This window comes from Pezoporus flaviventris, unplaced genomic scaffold (assembly GCF_033815535.1).
Source record: "Pezoporus flaviventris isolate CSIRO_AGI_PZ_B2104156 unplaced genomic scaffold, CSIRO_AGI_Pfla_v1 ptg000001l, whole genome shotgun sequence".
NCBI lineage: Eukaryota > Metazoa > Chordata > Aves > Psittaciformes > Psittacidae > Pezoporus > Pezoporus flaviventris.
In genome coordinates this window covers 48,957,909-48,975,443 of record NW_026892549.1, presented here as the reverse complement: position 1 = coordinate 48,975,443, position 17,535 = coordinate 48,957,909, and the positions used below count along the sequence as shown (strand labels likewise).

Below are 17,535 nucleotides of genomic sequence, written 5' to 3'. Positions count from 1 at the left end.
TTGGCCACAAGGGCACAGTGTTGGCTCATGGTCATCCTCCTATCCACCAGGACCCCCAGGTCCCTTTCCCCTTCACTACTGTCCAACAGGTCAGGCCCCAACCTGTACTGGTACATGGGGTTGTTCTTCCCCAGATGCAAGACTCTACACTTTCCCTTGTTATATTTCATCAAGTTATTCCCTGCCCAACTCTCCAGCCTGTCCAGGTCTCGCTGAATGGCAGCACAGCCCTCTGGTGTGTCAGCTACTTCTCCCAGTTTAGTGTCATCAGCAAACTTGCTGAGGCTACGCTCAGTTCCCTCATCCAGGTCGTTGATGAAAATATTAAACAACACTGGTCCCAGCACCGACCCCTGAGGGACATCCTTGTCTCTAAATTGGAGAGACATCAATTTGATGGATGGACCACTCGGTGGATAAAGAACTGGCTGGATGGCCACACACAAAGAGTTGTGGTCAATGGCTCAATGTCCAGCTGGAGACCAGTAACGAGTGGTGTCCCTCAGGGATTGGTGTTGGGACCGGTCTTGTTTAACATCTTCATTGCTGACATGGACAGTGGGATTGAGTGCGCCCTCAGCAAGTTTGCCAATGACACCAAGCTGTGTGGTTCGGTTGATGCGCTGGAGGGAAGGAATGCCATCCAGAGGGACCTTGACATGCTTGTGAGGTGGGCTGATGCCAACCTCATGAAGTTTAACCACGTCAAATGCAAGGTCCTACACCTGGGTCGGAGCAATCCCAGGCACAGCTACAGGTTGGGCAGAGAAGAGATTCAGAGCAGTCCTGCAGAGAAGGACTTGGGAGTGTTGGTCTATGAGAAAATGAACATGAGCCAGCTTCAGTGTGCACTCGCAGCCCAGAAGGCCAACCATATCCTGGGCTGCATCAAAAGGAGCGTGACCAGCAGGTCGAAGGAGGTGATCCTGCCCCTCTACTCTGCTCTCGTGAGACCTCACTTGGAGTATTGTGTGCAGTTCTGGTGTCCTCAACATAAAAAGGACATGGAACTGTTGGAACAAGTCCAGAGGAGGGCCACGAGAACGATCAGGGGACTGGAGCACCTCCCATATGAAGATAGGCTGAGAAAGTTGGGGCTGTTCAGCCTGGAGAAGAGAAGGCTGCGTGGAGACCTCATAGCAGCCTTCCAGTATTTGAAGGGGGCCTATAGGGATGCTGGGGAGGGACCCTTCATTAGGGACTGTAGTGACAGGACAAGGGGTAATGGGTTAAAACTTAAACAGGGGAAGTTTAGATTGGATGTAAGGAGGAAATTCTTTCCTGTGAGGGTGGTGAGGCACTGGAATGGGTTGCCCAGGGAGGTTGTGAATGCTCCATCCCTGGCAGTGTTCAGGACCAGGTTGGACATGGCTTTGGGTGAGATGGTTTAGTGTGAGGTGTCCCCGCCCATGGCAGGGCGGTTGGAACTAGATGATCTTAAGGTCCTTTCCAACCCTAACTATTCTATGTTTCTATGATTCTATGAACTGCTTGAACTCCAGCTCTCTGTAGAAATACAGGTAATGCCACGGGTTCTTCTTCATAAAATTAATACAGCAAGAGGTCCCTCAGAATAGGACATTCCTGGATAAAATAAGGTGATAGAGCAATCTTTTTTCCTTTATTCCCCCCACCCCCCCCCCCCATAGCTCTCTGAGAATAGTAATAACAACTACAGCTAGGCAGCAGCAACCAACATTAGGATGTAGCTCAAGGCAGAGTTGGCTTCTCTTCTACAGTAGATGAAAAAATGTTGCAGAGTGATGGGAGTGATCATCTTCCTACCTTTTGACTGCATGAGATAAACCCGCATTTCACTCATTTCTTGCACACGGTGGCCTCATCTGCAAAATGAGGAAAAGGGAGAGAAAGAGATTTGTGTTCATTATCCGCGTCCTTTATCAGCAGTCCTTACTATACTGTAACCTCTGTACTCCCTTGCATCTGTTCTCAATTGACAGGTTCATTAGCATTGTAATAAAGTTCAGTAGTCATTGATGTAAACAATTAACATAATGACTCTGATATTTTCAAATATGTAGCTTGATCCACATCACGGGTGACCTCCCACATAAGTAATATGGTAAATGGTGCCCAGCTCTGTGTAGAGCACTTGTCTTCAACCCATGTTTGGGGCAATTGCCCTCTTTCAGTAGAGGAAGCTTTACCATTCAAATCAAGTGAATGTGTGTGCTTGTTTGCTGTCTTGGCAACACATGCCTATGCTATATTACATCTTTTTTTTTCTGTTTGTTTAAACATAGTACATGAATTTCGTAGTTGACAATGGTCATGAGCTGCAGAGCTCCGATCCATAGCGAAGATTAACACACCCTGTAGCTGAAGCGTTGCTTAGATTTTGTTTGGGCCCATCTCAAGTTAAGTCCAAACTAATAGCAATTTTCTATTTTTTTCTGCTGCCACTCCCCCAAATCATTTACAATACTTGCTTACCTTGGGGCTTGGGAGGGAAGCAGTCTTTCCAGCCAAACTTGCTATGTTGGCTTTTAATCAGCTGGCAGGAGGAGGCAAAGTTAAAACTTTTTTTTCCTATATTGATGACTTCCTGGCTGTCCTTCATACTTTGGTTCTTGCTTATAATCCCAAACCAGCACTTTTAGATCCACTAAGTACAGTTGGGCTTTGGAGGCTCATGCAGCAAAGACTTGGTTCATCTTAGGAGGTAGAGCAAACAGCAAAGGCTAATCAGGAGCCCTGCTGTGGGACTAGACTGCTTTCAGCAAAATGTTTCTAGTCTAATTGTAGTGGAGAAAGTCTAAAACGTATAAATCAATCAACAGATTTAACAGCTTGATGGACTCTCTTTCTTTTAAACTTAAGAAGGAAAACAAGGTAACTTTGAAAGTGGCAGACATGCTCCCTTCAGGCTTGCTAGAGTTCCATGAAGTCTGCAGCAGAGCTAGGACTTGTGTTGTTTCTAACTTCTATTTTGGACATGCTAGGAAGGAGAGTGAGAGCATAAAGAAGTGGCATCTCAGTAGAACTGTCAGCAAAAATTCCTGTCCTCTGATAGGGCTCTTTCACTACCTCTGAAACTGCCTCTCTGTGAGCATGACTCCTTTAGCTCCAGCTTTCTCTTAGTAGCATGACAGGTGTGACCTTCCTATTGACAGGCTTAACACAAGAAATTATATATTCCATAAAACAAAGGTGATAGTTATAAACTTGTGTAAGCATCTCAGGGAGGGGGAGCATTCTAAATTTTCAATTTTCAAATTTTCAAGGTCATTTTCAGTTTTGCCAGGAACCACCTCTCTCTTCTTAATCATTAACCAGAGTATCTACAACTAAAATCCATTCCCTGCACCATCCTCTCTATGTCAGACATCCAGTCACAACTAAAAGCAGCTACTAATTCCAGTCCTGTTGAGCCATGCTTCCCAGCTATACTGTTTTCAGTTCTGGTACTGGCCTCAGGATCTTTGCACTATGTTACAGTATGTGATGGCAGTATGATAATAACATCATCATACTGCCTCATCTTAAACAGGAGGCTTTTCCTGATTCAGGATCTTTGACTTCTTTGTCCTGAATCTCTCATTCATAGACTGTTCCCTTGTTTCCTAACTCAGAAGTTGGAAATGTTGTGAGTATATTACTGCAGAGAAGGACAGAGTAAGGTAACATATAATGCCAGTAAATCTAGTGACTTCTGTGAACTTCTTATATGCAGTTTGCAGTGACTGCTTTTCAATTCAGCTGATTAAAGAGTATGCAAACGTGTAACACTTTATATGTATATGTATATATACACATACACATGGGTGTCAATTTTAAGGATGGAAAAGAGCCTAGAAAATTCTTAAACTATACAAGCTTTTACTAGGCTTCACAAAACTACTTTCCCTTTGGCCTTGGGCCCAGCATATCCATATTATAATCTCTTGGCATGAAGCTGTGACTTTGATGGTTTAATTCTTCTGAGAATAACTAATACTTCACCAGAAACTTTATTTAGGCACAGAAGAATGGGTGACCTTCAAACAAATCCTTTTTCTCTTACCCGAGAACCTGGCTGGAAATTGGCTGGGAAGCATGTGAAGCTGGGCACTGTACCACGAGCACTGCTGCTTCCTTTTACCTTGCACTTCACATCCCTAGGCCTTCTTTGATTGGTGTCACTGCAGTGAAGTATCTCTGGCTTATTCTTTGTGAGAACAAAGGGCTTCACAAGCTGGTTGCAAACCAGCTTACTTCTTGCAGAAGTGGTTCACCAGATGGTAGTTTTCTTGCCAAAAGGGAGGCTGAGCGCAGCTCTTGGGTTCCTGTTGACTTCCATTCTCACCACAAACTGGGTGATGCTGGATGCCTTCCGAGTTCTGAGTAAAGCAGGAAGATGCAACCTTGGTTGCCAAACAGTTATTACCTACCATTACCCTTTAGTTGCTCATTGGTATAATAGGTAAATGGCTGTAATACGGGGAATGCTGACCAGGAAGACAAACATTTCCATGTTCACGTGAGCTGTTTCCTTGCTCACAAAAGCCTAATTCCAAGTGATATGCTGCTTACTGCATAGAAGTGAACTAGGTTTTGCATTACTGTGGGAAAATCCGTCTGGTTTGGAAAGGGAGGCAAAAGAGATCAGCAGTAACACCTACACAGTTCAGAAACCCCATTTCCTCCAAACCATCAATCACTTTGCATGCTAGCAGTTTGTCAACAATATGAACTTTCACAGGGACAGCTACTGCCTGTCAGTCAGCTTAAACCAGAGAGCTGCTGGGTGAGAGGGAGTGGATATGGCATCCCGCTCTCCTAAAGATTACTTTGTCCCCAGAAAACAGTCCAGATTTCAGTCACACTGTGTAGGTGAGATGAGGTCATGGTGTCCCTAGTGCAAGTGATTATTATGGGACACTGCAGTCACCTTGGTGGGAGATGGTTCTCAGATCCCAACCTAAGCTTGGAATCTTACTGAACCTCAGTACTTCTGCTGCTGGGTGTTGCCATGAAAAAACAGGGAACACTTACAATTTTGGGATCCTTCAACACTGGGCTTCCCGGGTTGTGAATGCAGATGTATTGCACAAGGCACTTTTGATAATAAGTATATTAACTACCAAATGCGTACCCTGTAGCATGATATTCTCTCCAAGAAAACAGGCAGTAATGAAACCAGATTGTGCTGGATAAGGAGTGCTCAACAGCCCAAACTGGATTTTGGCAGGAAGAGCATCACAAACAGTAAGACTCCCCAGCTTTAAAAAAAAAAAAATAAAATAAAAGGTCAGAAAAATACATAAAATTGTTAATAACCAAATATAATCAACACCTTGATCTTGATTCCAAGGAAAGGCACCTCAAGCCATTAGCTAGTATCTCAAAAGCAGGCACAGGCATTGGTTTAAAAATGGTACAGACTAAACTTAATGATGCTGTCTGCTGCTGGTTCTCCCATTTGGCTTGGCCTATGCTGACCTACTTAAGATACAAAGTCTAAGAGGCTGTTTGGTTTTTGTTGATAACCAGAGGCCCTTATGGTTTTTAAATGAATTATACAAAACAGATTATAACCCTCTGTTCTTCAAGAAAGGATGTTCCATGGTAGTAGTAAGAGGCAGTATGGTTAAATCAAGAGTGAATACTTGTTCTCAGCCCAATTTGATCTTGTCTATATTAAATAATGCCTGTCAAATTTGGGACACATAATTCCTATTGTGAGTATAAAATCCAGACGTGATAAACAGGAGGCCATTGTTTCTAGTGAGTATTTAGCTTCTATAAATAAACTGAGACCATATGTAAGAAGCTGCAGAATATGAAACCAAAGAAATCTAAACACTTATTGGTATATACATAAAACTAATATTTCACTGAGGAGAACAATCCTGATGAAGAACACAGAATGGCAGAACAGTGGGATGGAGGGAAGGGGCAAAGAGGTGTGCGGCCTTCTGAGCAACAGAGATCATGACGTAGAAGGGACCATGGGCAGACAACCCCTCCCATATGAGCTACTAACACTACAAGACCTCATGGGCTGGTTTTGCGTGTGTGTATAGCATTTGTAGTACTCCAGTCCTTTTAACTGTACTACCTTTGAGCAGTGACCTATTGGATGCTCAGCAGTGTAGACCACTGGATCACCACATATCCAGAGGATGACAAGCTTGGTACTATAGTAACTTTATACTGACCAGCACAGTAAGATCAAATGTACAGCAATGTGTTATTAGCTATGTGTAGTAAATCCAGTACATGGTCTAACAGATTTCCAGCAGGCTGATGACTTGCATTCACACAGAACACCCATCAGGTTTCCTGCAACCTGTACCTGAGCCTCTCGGTTATGGAGGAGACGCAGTTCAGCCAGACTGAATTGAGTACGCAACCTAAATCAAGCACTCTAGCCAGAATTGTTGGTGAGGGCTGAAAAGGGAATGAATGTAAAGTGGCACAGACTTCTTTTCAAAGAAAGCTCAGAAAGAAAGAGGGAAGAGAACTGGAAGGAACGCTTTGGTCTTATGAATAGCTGTCACCAGCTAAACCATCCCTGGAGCAGCACACAGCTCATGGGAATATGTGGGGGAAAAAAAGGCAGGTATTACCACATGCAAAAATCATGATCCTATTCAAGTTAATGAAAGCTGAATGGCTCATACTGCATCTGAAGAGTGAAAGCTTAAATACCATCATAGCTATGTGTAAGATCTTGTCCCAGATCATCTAATCACATGATTAACCAATTGCTTCTGGCAATCCAAGACAGTAACTTGTATAGGAAAGCCATTTAACATTTTTATTCCATGCACGCCAAACACGTTCCATTTCCTACAGTCAAACATGCTGTATTTAGGGCTTGGGGTGGGTGTTTTGTATGTGTATTTTGGTGTTTATTTCCTAATAAAATGATCAAGCTCTAGGCACTACAATCTCCTGTAGTTTTCACCACTCTAAAACTAAGGCAAATTGCTAGTGCTTTTATGAGTTAATTTTCTTCATTCTTTGTTTTGATCACAGGACCTGTCCTACTGATTTTTACAGGACACATGCTGTCTTCCTGCTGATTCATTCCCTCTGGGGAAAAAATGTAGCGCTGTCCTCCTGCATCTTACCTATGGGAGGTATCTTTCAGGCATGACTCCCCATGCTTCCTAAATATGATTATGTTAAAATCTGCTTTCAAATGAAGAAGTTAATGGTTAGCTCAGTTTTTGGGGTGTGAGGGTTTTATTCTTTTGGTGACTTGTAACATGTCAAATTCTGAATGTTCTAAGTCTGACCTTCATGAAAACAAATTCTCTGGTATTTCATAGCGGGGGAGAGGTGTGGTGGGTGTGAAACTGGAGATTCTCTAACCATCCTTCAGACAGCTAAACAATAGCTCCCAGGGCTGTGCTTTTAGGGTTTGTGGCTTTTTTGCTAAACAGCTTCTCCAGAACTCCTGTCAGCTGGCAAATGCAAGGTGAATTATCAGAGTGACTAAATGACAAGGAAGGGAAAGATTCAACAGAAACAAACTGAGGCATTGAAATGAATGGGATTGCAGCAAAAGTTAAGTACTATGTGTCTTCAGAATTCAAGCCCTAAGTAACAGTTTTGGTTTTACTGTGAGGAATTTCTTGTACAGCTACTGTTTTTCTTCCAAAGCATTTTGAAATATATTTACATCTAAGGGCTGGTTTGTGTTGTATTTCAGATAAAGTGTTGTATTCAAGGGAGATCCAAGAGAGTATAAAATCAGACCAATGCTGCTCATTATTTAAGAGGCAACTTGTGCTTTTCTTTGCTATAATCCAACCTCATTACATACATTACATAGTGATGTTCTCCCTAATCACTTTGGCCATTCTAGGTGTTTTGTGAACAGAAGATGTGTCTCTCTTTATCTCCCCTGCATTCACATCTATTTGTTTCTTTCTTATCAGCAAATACCTATTCATTGGTCCTATCTTTTTTTTGCATTTATCTGCATTAAAATGTGTGTCACTCATTACCTCAGGGTTTGTACATAAAGTCTCCTGCATCTAGCAGTCCTATTCTTCCTAGCTATTGCATCACCTAAAAACAAAACTACTTTTTATAGCAGATACTTGCATTTCTCTGCCTTATCTGTTTCTTAGTTCAGTCAGTCAATTTTTGCAATTAGACTGTGCTGAAGTCCCGTGAGTTTGACAGAATTGTAATCATCCTTAGAAAAACAAGTATTTTTTTTGTGCAAGAAAGAAAAAAGTTTCTGACCCTTTTCAGAAAAGAGCTTTGAGAGTTATTTAGACAGAAAATTTACGGGTCTGCAAGCTTCAGCTATATTAGCTTTACCCTGAAATAAAATTCCAGCACCTAGGAGGCAGTTCATATTTAAATGTAGATTTCTAGTGAGCTACTTATTATTTTCTGTCTTATGAGTGTACTTAGGAGGACTACTCAAAGATTTTTCTCTCAACTGCTCTGTAGTCATAATGATATTTTTTACTCCTCAGAGTACTAAACTGTAGGTACATATGTAGGTATGTTCACACTGATTTTTCACATAATTTAAAAAATCCTACCATAGATAATATAATTTCTTGTAATGATGTTAAAATGGCATCTTGTAATGATGTTCATGGCAAAATGTTAAAATATACAGAGAATGCAGCAGAGCAATAATGAAAGGTAAATTTGATTATCTAAATGAGGTCTTGGTAATTAATGTTGATTTGTAATCTTTGCCTTGTAGATATGTAATAAGCCTTTCCAAAACAGTTGCATCAGATTTCTAGTATTTTATCCAGCTAGGGGAACCAAACGTTACTATTATTTAACTCTATAATTATGTGATAGGACAAGCGGTGATGGGTTCAAACTTAAACAGGGGAAGTTCAGGTTAGGTATAAGGAAGAAGTTCTTTACTGTGAGGGTGGTGAGACACTGGAACAAGCTGCCCAAGGAAGTTGTGAATGCTCCATCCCTGACAGTGCCCAAGGCCAGGCTGGACAGAGCCTTGGGTGACATGGTTTAGTGTGAGGTGTCCCATGGCAGGGGTGTTGGAACTTGATGATCTTAAGGTCCCTTCCAACCCTAACTATTCTACAATCATAAAACTCTAAAGCACTAGAAGGGCTTGGATAGGCAAGGCTCTCACATGTAGTACTGAGACCCTCCTGGGTGGAGGACAATTCTTTCCTAACTGCCTCTCTTCTGACTAGCAGAACATGATCCCTTTTGCCAACTGCAGCTACTTTTCCTCCAAGCTGACCTTCTGCTCAGTGGCAACACTGCTTTCCACTGGATGCAGGTAACCTGGCAGGTATAGAGGCCAAGGGGGTTTATTGCTGGTGTGAAGAAAGTGCTGCTTCATGCTTGGCTGGGGATAATGAACAGCTTCTGGGGATAATGCAAATGGAATGGTGAAAATTTAAAACTAGATTAGGAACATCTGAAAACAGACTTTGACACATGGCACAGAATAGACTGGCTTTAGTTTCCAACCATGTCACTTTTCAACTGTGTAACTCTATCCCAGTTGAATGATCACATAGTATTCAAGTGAGGCTTTGTAATGAGGAGAGTTTAATTTGTTTGTTACCTGTACAAATAATTCTAATCTACAGATCAGTTGCCCTCATTTGAATGTTGCTGTGTTAAACTGCAAATACACGTGTCTAAACTTCACCTGCAATGTTGAAGCAACTTATTAAGAAAAATATTTGACAAGTTTGGTCTCTCAGATATGTACAGCTGATAACTAAAGTTTATCATAGTAATTCCATTTAGTTAAATGTGCAGTTTTTCCAGCAGAAACACAGGTAATATTAGTATCATGTCCAAACAAACTACCTGTAATTGCTTCCTGTCAGAACTGATGTTAAAAGCCCCGGGAAACAAGTCAACTCTTGATTATTTGATACTGGATGTTCTATTGTCTGATGCAAGAAAAAAAAAAGGGGAGGAAGCCATTTATTACTATTATAATCTTATTTCTGTAGTGCAGGAGTTACTTCACAATTACACAACCCATAACCATGTCCTTTGCAGCTTTGGTGTCTTTTGTTTGTTAAGTATTCCAAGGAAATCCACAAAGCTGCTACCAGCAGTCAGAGAGGCAGGAATTTTATGCAGTGTTCGGGACAAGCTTTTTCCCAAATATGGCGTGTTTCATGGCCAGTTCCTGGTAGCAATCTCATTTAATAAGCATTCTCCATGTGGTTTGGACCTCCTTAAGATGCTACCCCAGTAGTCTTCAATGGCAGTGCTGTGGATATGAGGCTTAGGGTATCCTTTGCTTGTAATTAGAGTAAAATCTCTAGTCCCTTTTCTCCCCCTGTGAAGACAGAGTCCAGTCATCTCCGGGACAGCCAGTAAGTATAACAGGATGTTTCATTTATTTCTGTTTATCCTAGACAAGCAGACAGAATGCTATCAGACAACAACATGGTGAAACAGAACAGACTTCTACAGAACTCTTAGGAAAATTGCAGATGCAGAGCAAGAATCTGAGTCTGTTCCAAACTCCCTAACTTTAAGCCTGTAGGTGTAAACCTGAGAGCAGAATTTGGTTACTATGTTGAAACAGGAGTTATAGGAAGTCAGTTAGCCTTTCCTATCCCACAGCATCAGGGGGAGCAAAGAGAAGTATTCCTACAGCTTGTGAGCAGAGGCGATAAACCTGGAAATTTAGCTTTGTATTTTCAGATTAAAATGTGGGCATAAAATATTCTCGCAGGAAGTTGGTTGGTTCATAAGTGGGAACCATGATACCAGATGTAATAAACACATTGGACCATTGCCTGTGTTAAATCAGAAGTGTTGCAAGCTTTGCAACTTTTTCATACAGGAGGGTTGGGTGTTAGCTCTAAACGTAGTGGAGGTGGCATGAAAGCCTGTTGCACGCTGAATGCACTCAGCAGCTTGTATTGTCTACTTTGTAAAATACACAGTTTGGTAAGTAAAGACCTGCTGGATGATCAGGAAAAAGAAGAGAAGACACATACAAAATAAGTGAAGAATATACCTGAATCAGGTGTGTTAATCAGTAACAAATGAGAAACTTGCTGTTAGTGTGTTCATCACCAGTCTTTAATGATACATCCTAACTATTTTCCCACTATTCATGTACAGAGTATTAATGGCATAGGCTCAGAAGCTCAAACAATTGCATTACATCATTTCCTCTAGAATTGTTCTTGTTTTAGATGTTAAACAAACAGATAGTGATGTGAATGTGGTAGAGCAGAAGATAACTTAGCTTGGATGGATTCACCAAACACCTGCATCTAAAAAGGGTTATGGTAAATTCGTTGCACTCTTATCAAGCAATAAATGTTACATAGTGTGCTTAAAAGTGTGTGTCTGTGTTTAAGAAATGTGTTAGACAATTGAAAATTAAATTTGCCAGTGATGGATCATCAATAGCTAAAGCCATGCAAGGTTGAGAGGTACCACCTCTAAGTTAGATATCAAATCTAGGGGTTGCAAGATCATACTGTCCCCATAAAACAATTTCTGGAGGGAAAGGGTTCGGGGGCAGAAGGGGTAGTCTTCCCAAACCCACTTTGACAAAATACTGCAGTGTCTGATTTCAGATAAGGTCTTGGATAAACTGCAAGTAAACTGGATTATGCAATTACATCAAATCAGACTGGCAGGTTGCATACGCTCATAAAATATCAGGTTGTATGTTAAGCTCTGTGGAAAAGAAACATCAGCCTGGGTCTTGAATTCCTTGAAAAGAAAGGGTGTTTTACATTACACCAGGTTAAAACTCTTCTTGAGTATCATTAGCATAACCTGTTTACTGTCTAGGCAGGTGATGATTGCTCCTAGATAGGCCTAAAGGAAATGAACACTTTGAAAGCATAAAGGGGTGCTCAGTGACAAAGAGGGAGGAATTCTGAAATTACCTGGGACTGAATGAATACTAAAAAATCCTTCTCATCAGGGTGGAGTGAGGAAGAAGCCTTGATTCTTAACTCCCCAAGCAGTGTGTTAGTAGTACAAAAAAGGGATTCACAATACTAGGCTCCTTGACTCCCTCAGGACAGAAGTTATGCAAATGGATCAGACCTCTGCATATCTGTGTTAAGAATCTAACAGAACATTGGCTGTTAGTTAATTGCAGCTGGATAGAAGGGAAGCAGAAGGAACTTCTGGTCTTGCAATAAGATTTTGTATGGTCCCCCTTATTTCTATCCTCTGTCTGTAAGTGCTTTGTGTGTAATTCAGTTACCTATTTTGGATTTTGCATGAACAACCTTGCTACTTCTTCTTAACCTGAATTTAATAACCTCCATTTTAATGACTTGAAGATACCTAACTAGTATCAAGGTATTCACCCCCTACAGGCACGGTAAACTTTAAACTTGGATGCTGGACTATTTTCATAATGTGCCCTCCCTACTACCCTCCAGTATCACTCTCGGGTGTCCAAAGGATAGCCAAGTGTACCACTGCACTAAAGTGGACTACTGTAAAGATGACAATTCAGAGATGTGGGTCAAAGAAATATCTCTGGATTGGCAGTATTAGCCAAGAAGCATCTTCATATACATTAAGATACTGGGGCCTGTGCATCTAATAATGTTTCCTGTCACTGAATTTTGGCAGCTTCTCATTCAATGTGTCAGCTGCTATGCATGGTATTCCAGAAGATATAAGAACATGGATTCTATTTCAAGGAGATAATCCATTGATTTAAGTTACTGAAGCACTCACCATGTGTACTTTGAGAGCCTAGTGCTGGGCAATACAGAAGCTTTCAGACGTGTCATTACCTTGCTTAGACTGGGCCTGCATGAATGTTTTTTACACATTTACTTCTAACTGATGGAATACAGAGGCTCCTAACCAAAACTGATAACTAATACTGTAAAAATTCTACCTACAATACCAAAGGTATTGGTACCAAAGGTACCGATTATCAGCAATACATTTCAGGGGATTCAGGATTAAAGTCGTAATTACACAAGAGTTGAGAGTTTATTTTTCCTGAGCTGCAACAGTACAAAATGAAATCCTCATCAAAATTGATCTTGATAAATTTAAAGGAGTGTCTTCCCTGTTAAAATGTCTCCTAAGGTTTCAAGTACTACTTAAGTTTTTCACTCTGTCAAACTTGTTCTTTTAAGGTCACTGCACTTGTTCAGTCAACAAAACTTCCCCATGACTTTTTCACTAACCACTTTTGCCTTGTCCTTTTCAGTTCTCTTTTTCTTTTTACCTCATATTTGCATTTTAAAAATCTATTTTTCATCCAATTTACTCCCTCATCTGTACTCCAGAATATCCATTGCTTTTACGATTTCTTACTTGGCCCAATAGACAACTCTGTCCCCTCCATCTGATTATCATCCCCCTTTTTCCCCATCATTTGGTCTATTCTCATTATTATTCTCCTTAACTCATATTAAGCTCCCATTTAAACACTAACATATCATTCCAGGTGCGGCTACATTAAAGTAGTACTGGCCTTTACATTATTTTAAATTAATAGGCATGAGTTGTACTCCTTTTGTACTAAAGAAAATTAGGCTTTATTGGCAGGGAGACAGCATGAAACTGACTGTCAGAAACTTATATTGCTTTTCCAGTTGTTCATCTGACCTGGTATGTAACTTACTGGGATTTTCTTGTGCTTCTAATTTCAACCTCTAAGCCTAGGTATTACAATGCTCATCTTAATACTTGCTAGCATACTTTAATTATTTGCATTCTTCTACAAGTCTTGTTCCCTCCGACCAGTTGAAACTATAATGCTAATTCAGTATGTCTAACTTTGAAGCACACAGTGCACACTTTGGTCCAGGAAAACTACTAAAAATCAAGAGCAGTAAATCTTTTTATAATAGCAGATATATTAAATGGCTTCTAGGTTTTGTCTCCTCAGTACTTTTAAGTCACTTTTGCTGCCTTTTCATAGAGCTGCAGTAGTGTCAGAAATGATGATGTGCTAGTTGTTTTTTTCATGCCATCATTTATCATGGAGTTAATATTAAATTGAAATGTCAAGTTAATGTTCACTGTCCAGAACAAGGTCATCTAGATACCACTGGAAGGGATCTCAAGAAAATATTTTTCCTTTATGCTCCTGTTAGTTAAGACTTATTTTTCCATTCCAATTAAGCTGAAAAGACATAATCGCTAAGGTTTTATGTAGGATGAAGAGCCTGTGTGTCCAAAGCTGACTCTAAGAGGAAGACTTGGAATCACTTCCTCTTGTCTTGGGAGAAGTGGCCTATATGGAAACTCTGTCATAGTTCAGGGTTACTGTCTGCCAACATAGGATGTCTGTAAGGACAGTATTGCAAGGGCACCCTTTGCTATGTCACACAATAAATGTGATGTGTAAGGAACATCAGACTTCATATTATATCACAGAATGGTTTGGGTTGGAAAGGACCTTTAAAGATCATGCAGTTCCAACCCCCCTGCCATAGATAGGAACACCTTCCACTAGACCAGGTTGCTTAAAGCCCCATCCTACCTGGCCTCGAACACTGTCAGGGATGGGGCAGCCACAGCTTCTCTAGGAAACCTGCGCCAGAGTCTCAGCACCCTCACAGTAAATAATTTCTTAACATCTAATCTAAATCTGCCCTCTTTGGGTTTAACGCCATTCCCCCTCTTCCTATCACTACATGTCCTTGTAAAAAGTTCCTCTCCAGATTTCTTGTATGTCCCCTTCAAGTATTAGAAGACTGTTATAAAGTCTCCCCAGAGCCTTCTTATCTCCAGGCTGAACATGCCCAACTCTCTCAGCCTGTCTTCATAGCAGGGGTGCTCCAGCCCTTGAACCATCTTTGTGGCCCTCCTGTGCACTTGCTTCAACAGGTCCATGTCCTCCTTATGTTGGGAGGCCCTGCACTTAAGCTGTAATAAGGATGCCTGCCCAGTGAATGCCACATATTTCCAGGTAAAATCCAATCATGGTTTAAAAAGGATCATGCACTTACATCTATCTGCAATAATTGCACATGAGAGTGAAGTCTTTCACTGAGAATGGGACCAATATACCAAAGCTGTTTGTTAACTCAAACAAGATTCTATCTAGGAGCTGAAAACTGGAAAGCATAGAAGTATCACTGGGCTGATCATCTTGCACCAGTAGATTTTCCAGGGGATTTCCATATATGTAATGCTTGAATATTAGAAGTGTTCAAGAGTATGGTAATTCTCTATTGCTATAGCCATTTCTTTTTTTTCCCAGGCATACAACAGCGAAGGAAATCTAGGAGCAGGACTATTAATCTAGTCAGAGTCTGAATACTGGGAAGAGGGATGTATGAATGACAAATAGCTAGAGCTTTTTTCCAAGACTTTTCAGGGACATTAATGTACAGTATGAAAATTGCCACAGCTGAAGATAAAAAGAATCTCTTATAACCTATGTCACTATGAAAATTGGTTAAATGTGTCAAATGAGCTACTTTAATGTTCTCAGACACTTCCTTTCAGGCATTCTCCTAGCTCATAATACCTTCTGAATTTTCCCTAAAACACTGCTTCAACATATCTGCCATCCACTTTTTCAAAAGAGGAGGTAGGAGCAGAAAGCTTTTTGACACTGCCAATTCCTTCAGGCACCTGACTCAAGTGACACTTGTCTGTTCCAGATGAGTTTCCATTTTGCTTCTCTTAGGGTTAAACCTTTTATTTTCTTCTATTAAAGCAGTGAACGTATAATCACATACATTTTCCACCTCTTTAATTTTGTCTGAAAATGATTCTGATCCTTTGGTCTTAATTACCCTGAAAGAATCTTGAACTACATTTTAAACCACTCTATGATGCAAGCCCATGCTCTACATCTTAATTGTATTTTTCAAATTGAGGATTCCTGCCATCCAGTCTTCAGATATATTTGAACTGCACCCTGAAATAGAAGTTTGTAGCTAAAACTCTTTCTGTAGAGCAGTATCTCCAGTTAATAAGAGCCCAGTTCCAGTCCAGATGTACCTAGCAGACTGTTAACCCTTCAACTGTCTCAAGAAAGAAGTGAGGGCAAGACACTGCAAAGTTAAAAACATCAGTTGTTCACTTTGTGTCTTTCTTCTATTATGATTTTCAAATATATACACATCAGTATAACCAAACTGGGCTCACAAGAGCAATTAGATTAGCAGAATTTCAAAAGTTGTGGCCTTTTATGACTATATCTGTCTTGTCCAAGAAGAATCATTATTACAATTCCATCTGGATAAAGGATGCTCACCACCTCAAGAACTGATTCACTGTTGTCTCTATCAGTATGCACTCTAGTACCCTTCTCCAATGTCTTGTTACTTGTTGCTAGCTCTGGAGGAAAACAGCAAGAGACAGGATTAATTGAAGAGTTAAATTAGCCCACTTCCACATACCACCTTCAGTAAATCTCCACCTGAATAAAGGGCTTCAGTAGCCAGAAGAAAGAAGGTAAAAACTGTAGCACAAGAGAGGCAAATCTGTGAGTGACTGCTCAGAGCATCACTGCAGGGAATACCTGCAATGTCCTTCAGGTCCATTTCTTCTCTTACTGTAGCACTGCCAGACCTAATGCTACTTGATCCGTACCTTGTTGGCTTAACCTTAGACCATCCTCTCTCATATGGAGAGGAAAGCACTTTGGGTTTGCATAGATGGGGTATCTGTCCTCTACAGTGTGCTTGTGTGTTTCTTAAAGTAATTCTAAATACTTAAAGGGTATTTTGGAGGAAGTTTAACATTGCAATTTGAAATTTGCAGTCTCTTTGGTGTGTAGTTTAGACTTGAATGTACAAATCAATGTTCTAAGTAAGGAACTAGAAGAAAATACCATTGTTGGTATTTAGTTAATGTTCAACCATTACTTAATGTGCAACCATTGAGAGGAATCCTAAAACAAAGCAGTCCCACAACAGATATCCCATTCTGGAAAGAGCATGGTAATTTATGCTTGACAATACAAAGTGAAATGCATGTATTTTTCAGATTTATACCAGGTAAACTGGGAGGTTATAATTTATTTTCAGGTTATTGATCATTAATCTATCTGGTAAAACCCCTAACATTGTGATAAAACAACTTGATCATATGAAGAGTGTCAATCAATAGAGACAGAGTCTATTAACAAACTGAAATGCTGTGTACCCAATAGGCTTGTCTGAGCTAACTGCTCCATGAACATGTCTTCCTATTCTTCAACTAGAAGACCATCCTCAGGGCACAGCTTGTTTTCTATTCCTGTTCTGCAGCCTTAATCTAGTAAACTTCCACCTCTGAACTCATTAGAAGATTTTATTTCCTTAATTAAAAGACGCTTGCTCCTTTCTTCTGCAAGACGATCTATCCTGATTCCATCTCTGCCTGAAATGTTTTTAGACATATCTAAATGTTTTGGCATACCTAAGCATTAGAGAAACAGAATGTGAATCCATTTTCACTGCGGTTGGAGAGATCTGATCCCTGGAAAAGGAGCTGTACTAGTCTGAGTAAAGGTAGTAAGACTTGCTGTAAGTCTTAAGACATTGCTGGAGTAGTGATGACTTAGATATGGAAAATGTGTTTGACCAGATTAATAGTTTTTCCTGAAAGGATTACTGTCAACTGTCTTGAAGACATCAAGCACTGAATCACAAC

General features: G+C 40.5%; 1 protein-coding gene across 3 annotated transcripts in view; it reads left to right on the top strand.

Annotated features, from left to right (window-relative positions):
* The window catches only part of SLC39A10 (solute carrier family 39 member 10), a 108,709-nt gene that overhangs the window by 38,750 nt on the left and 52,424 nt on the right, over window positions 1-17,535 (top strand). Inside the window, exon 1 of one of the 3 annotated variants that reach the window (XM_061457212.1) lies at window positions 10,178-10,304. The exons of the other annotated variants lie outside the window; for them this stretch is intronic. The gene's annotated coding sequence lies outside the window, so the exon portion shown is untranslated. Of the gene's footprint in view, window positions 1-10,177; window positions 10,305-17,535 lie in introns of those variants that run through there. 3 annotated transcript variants of the gene reach the window in all.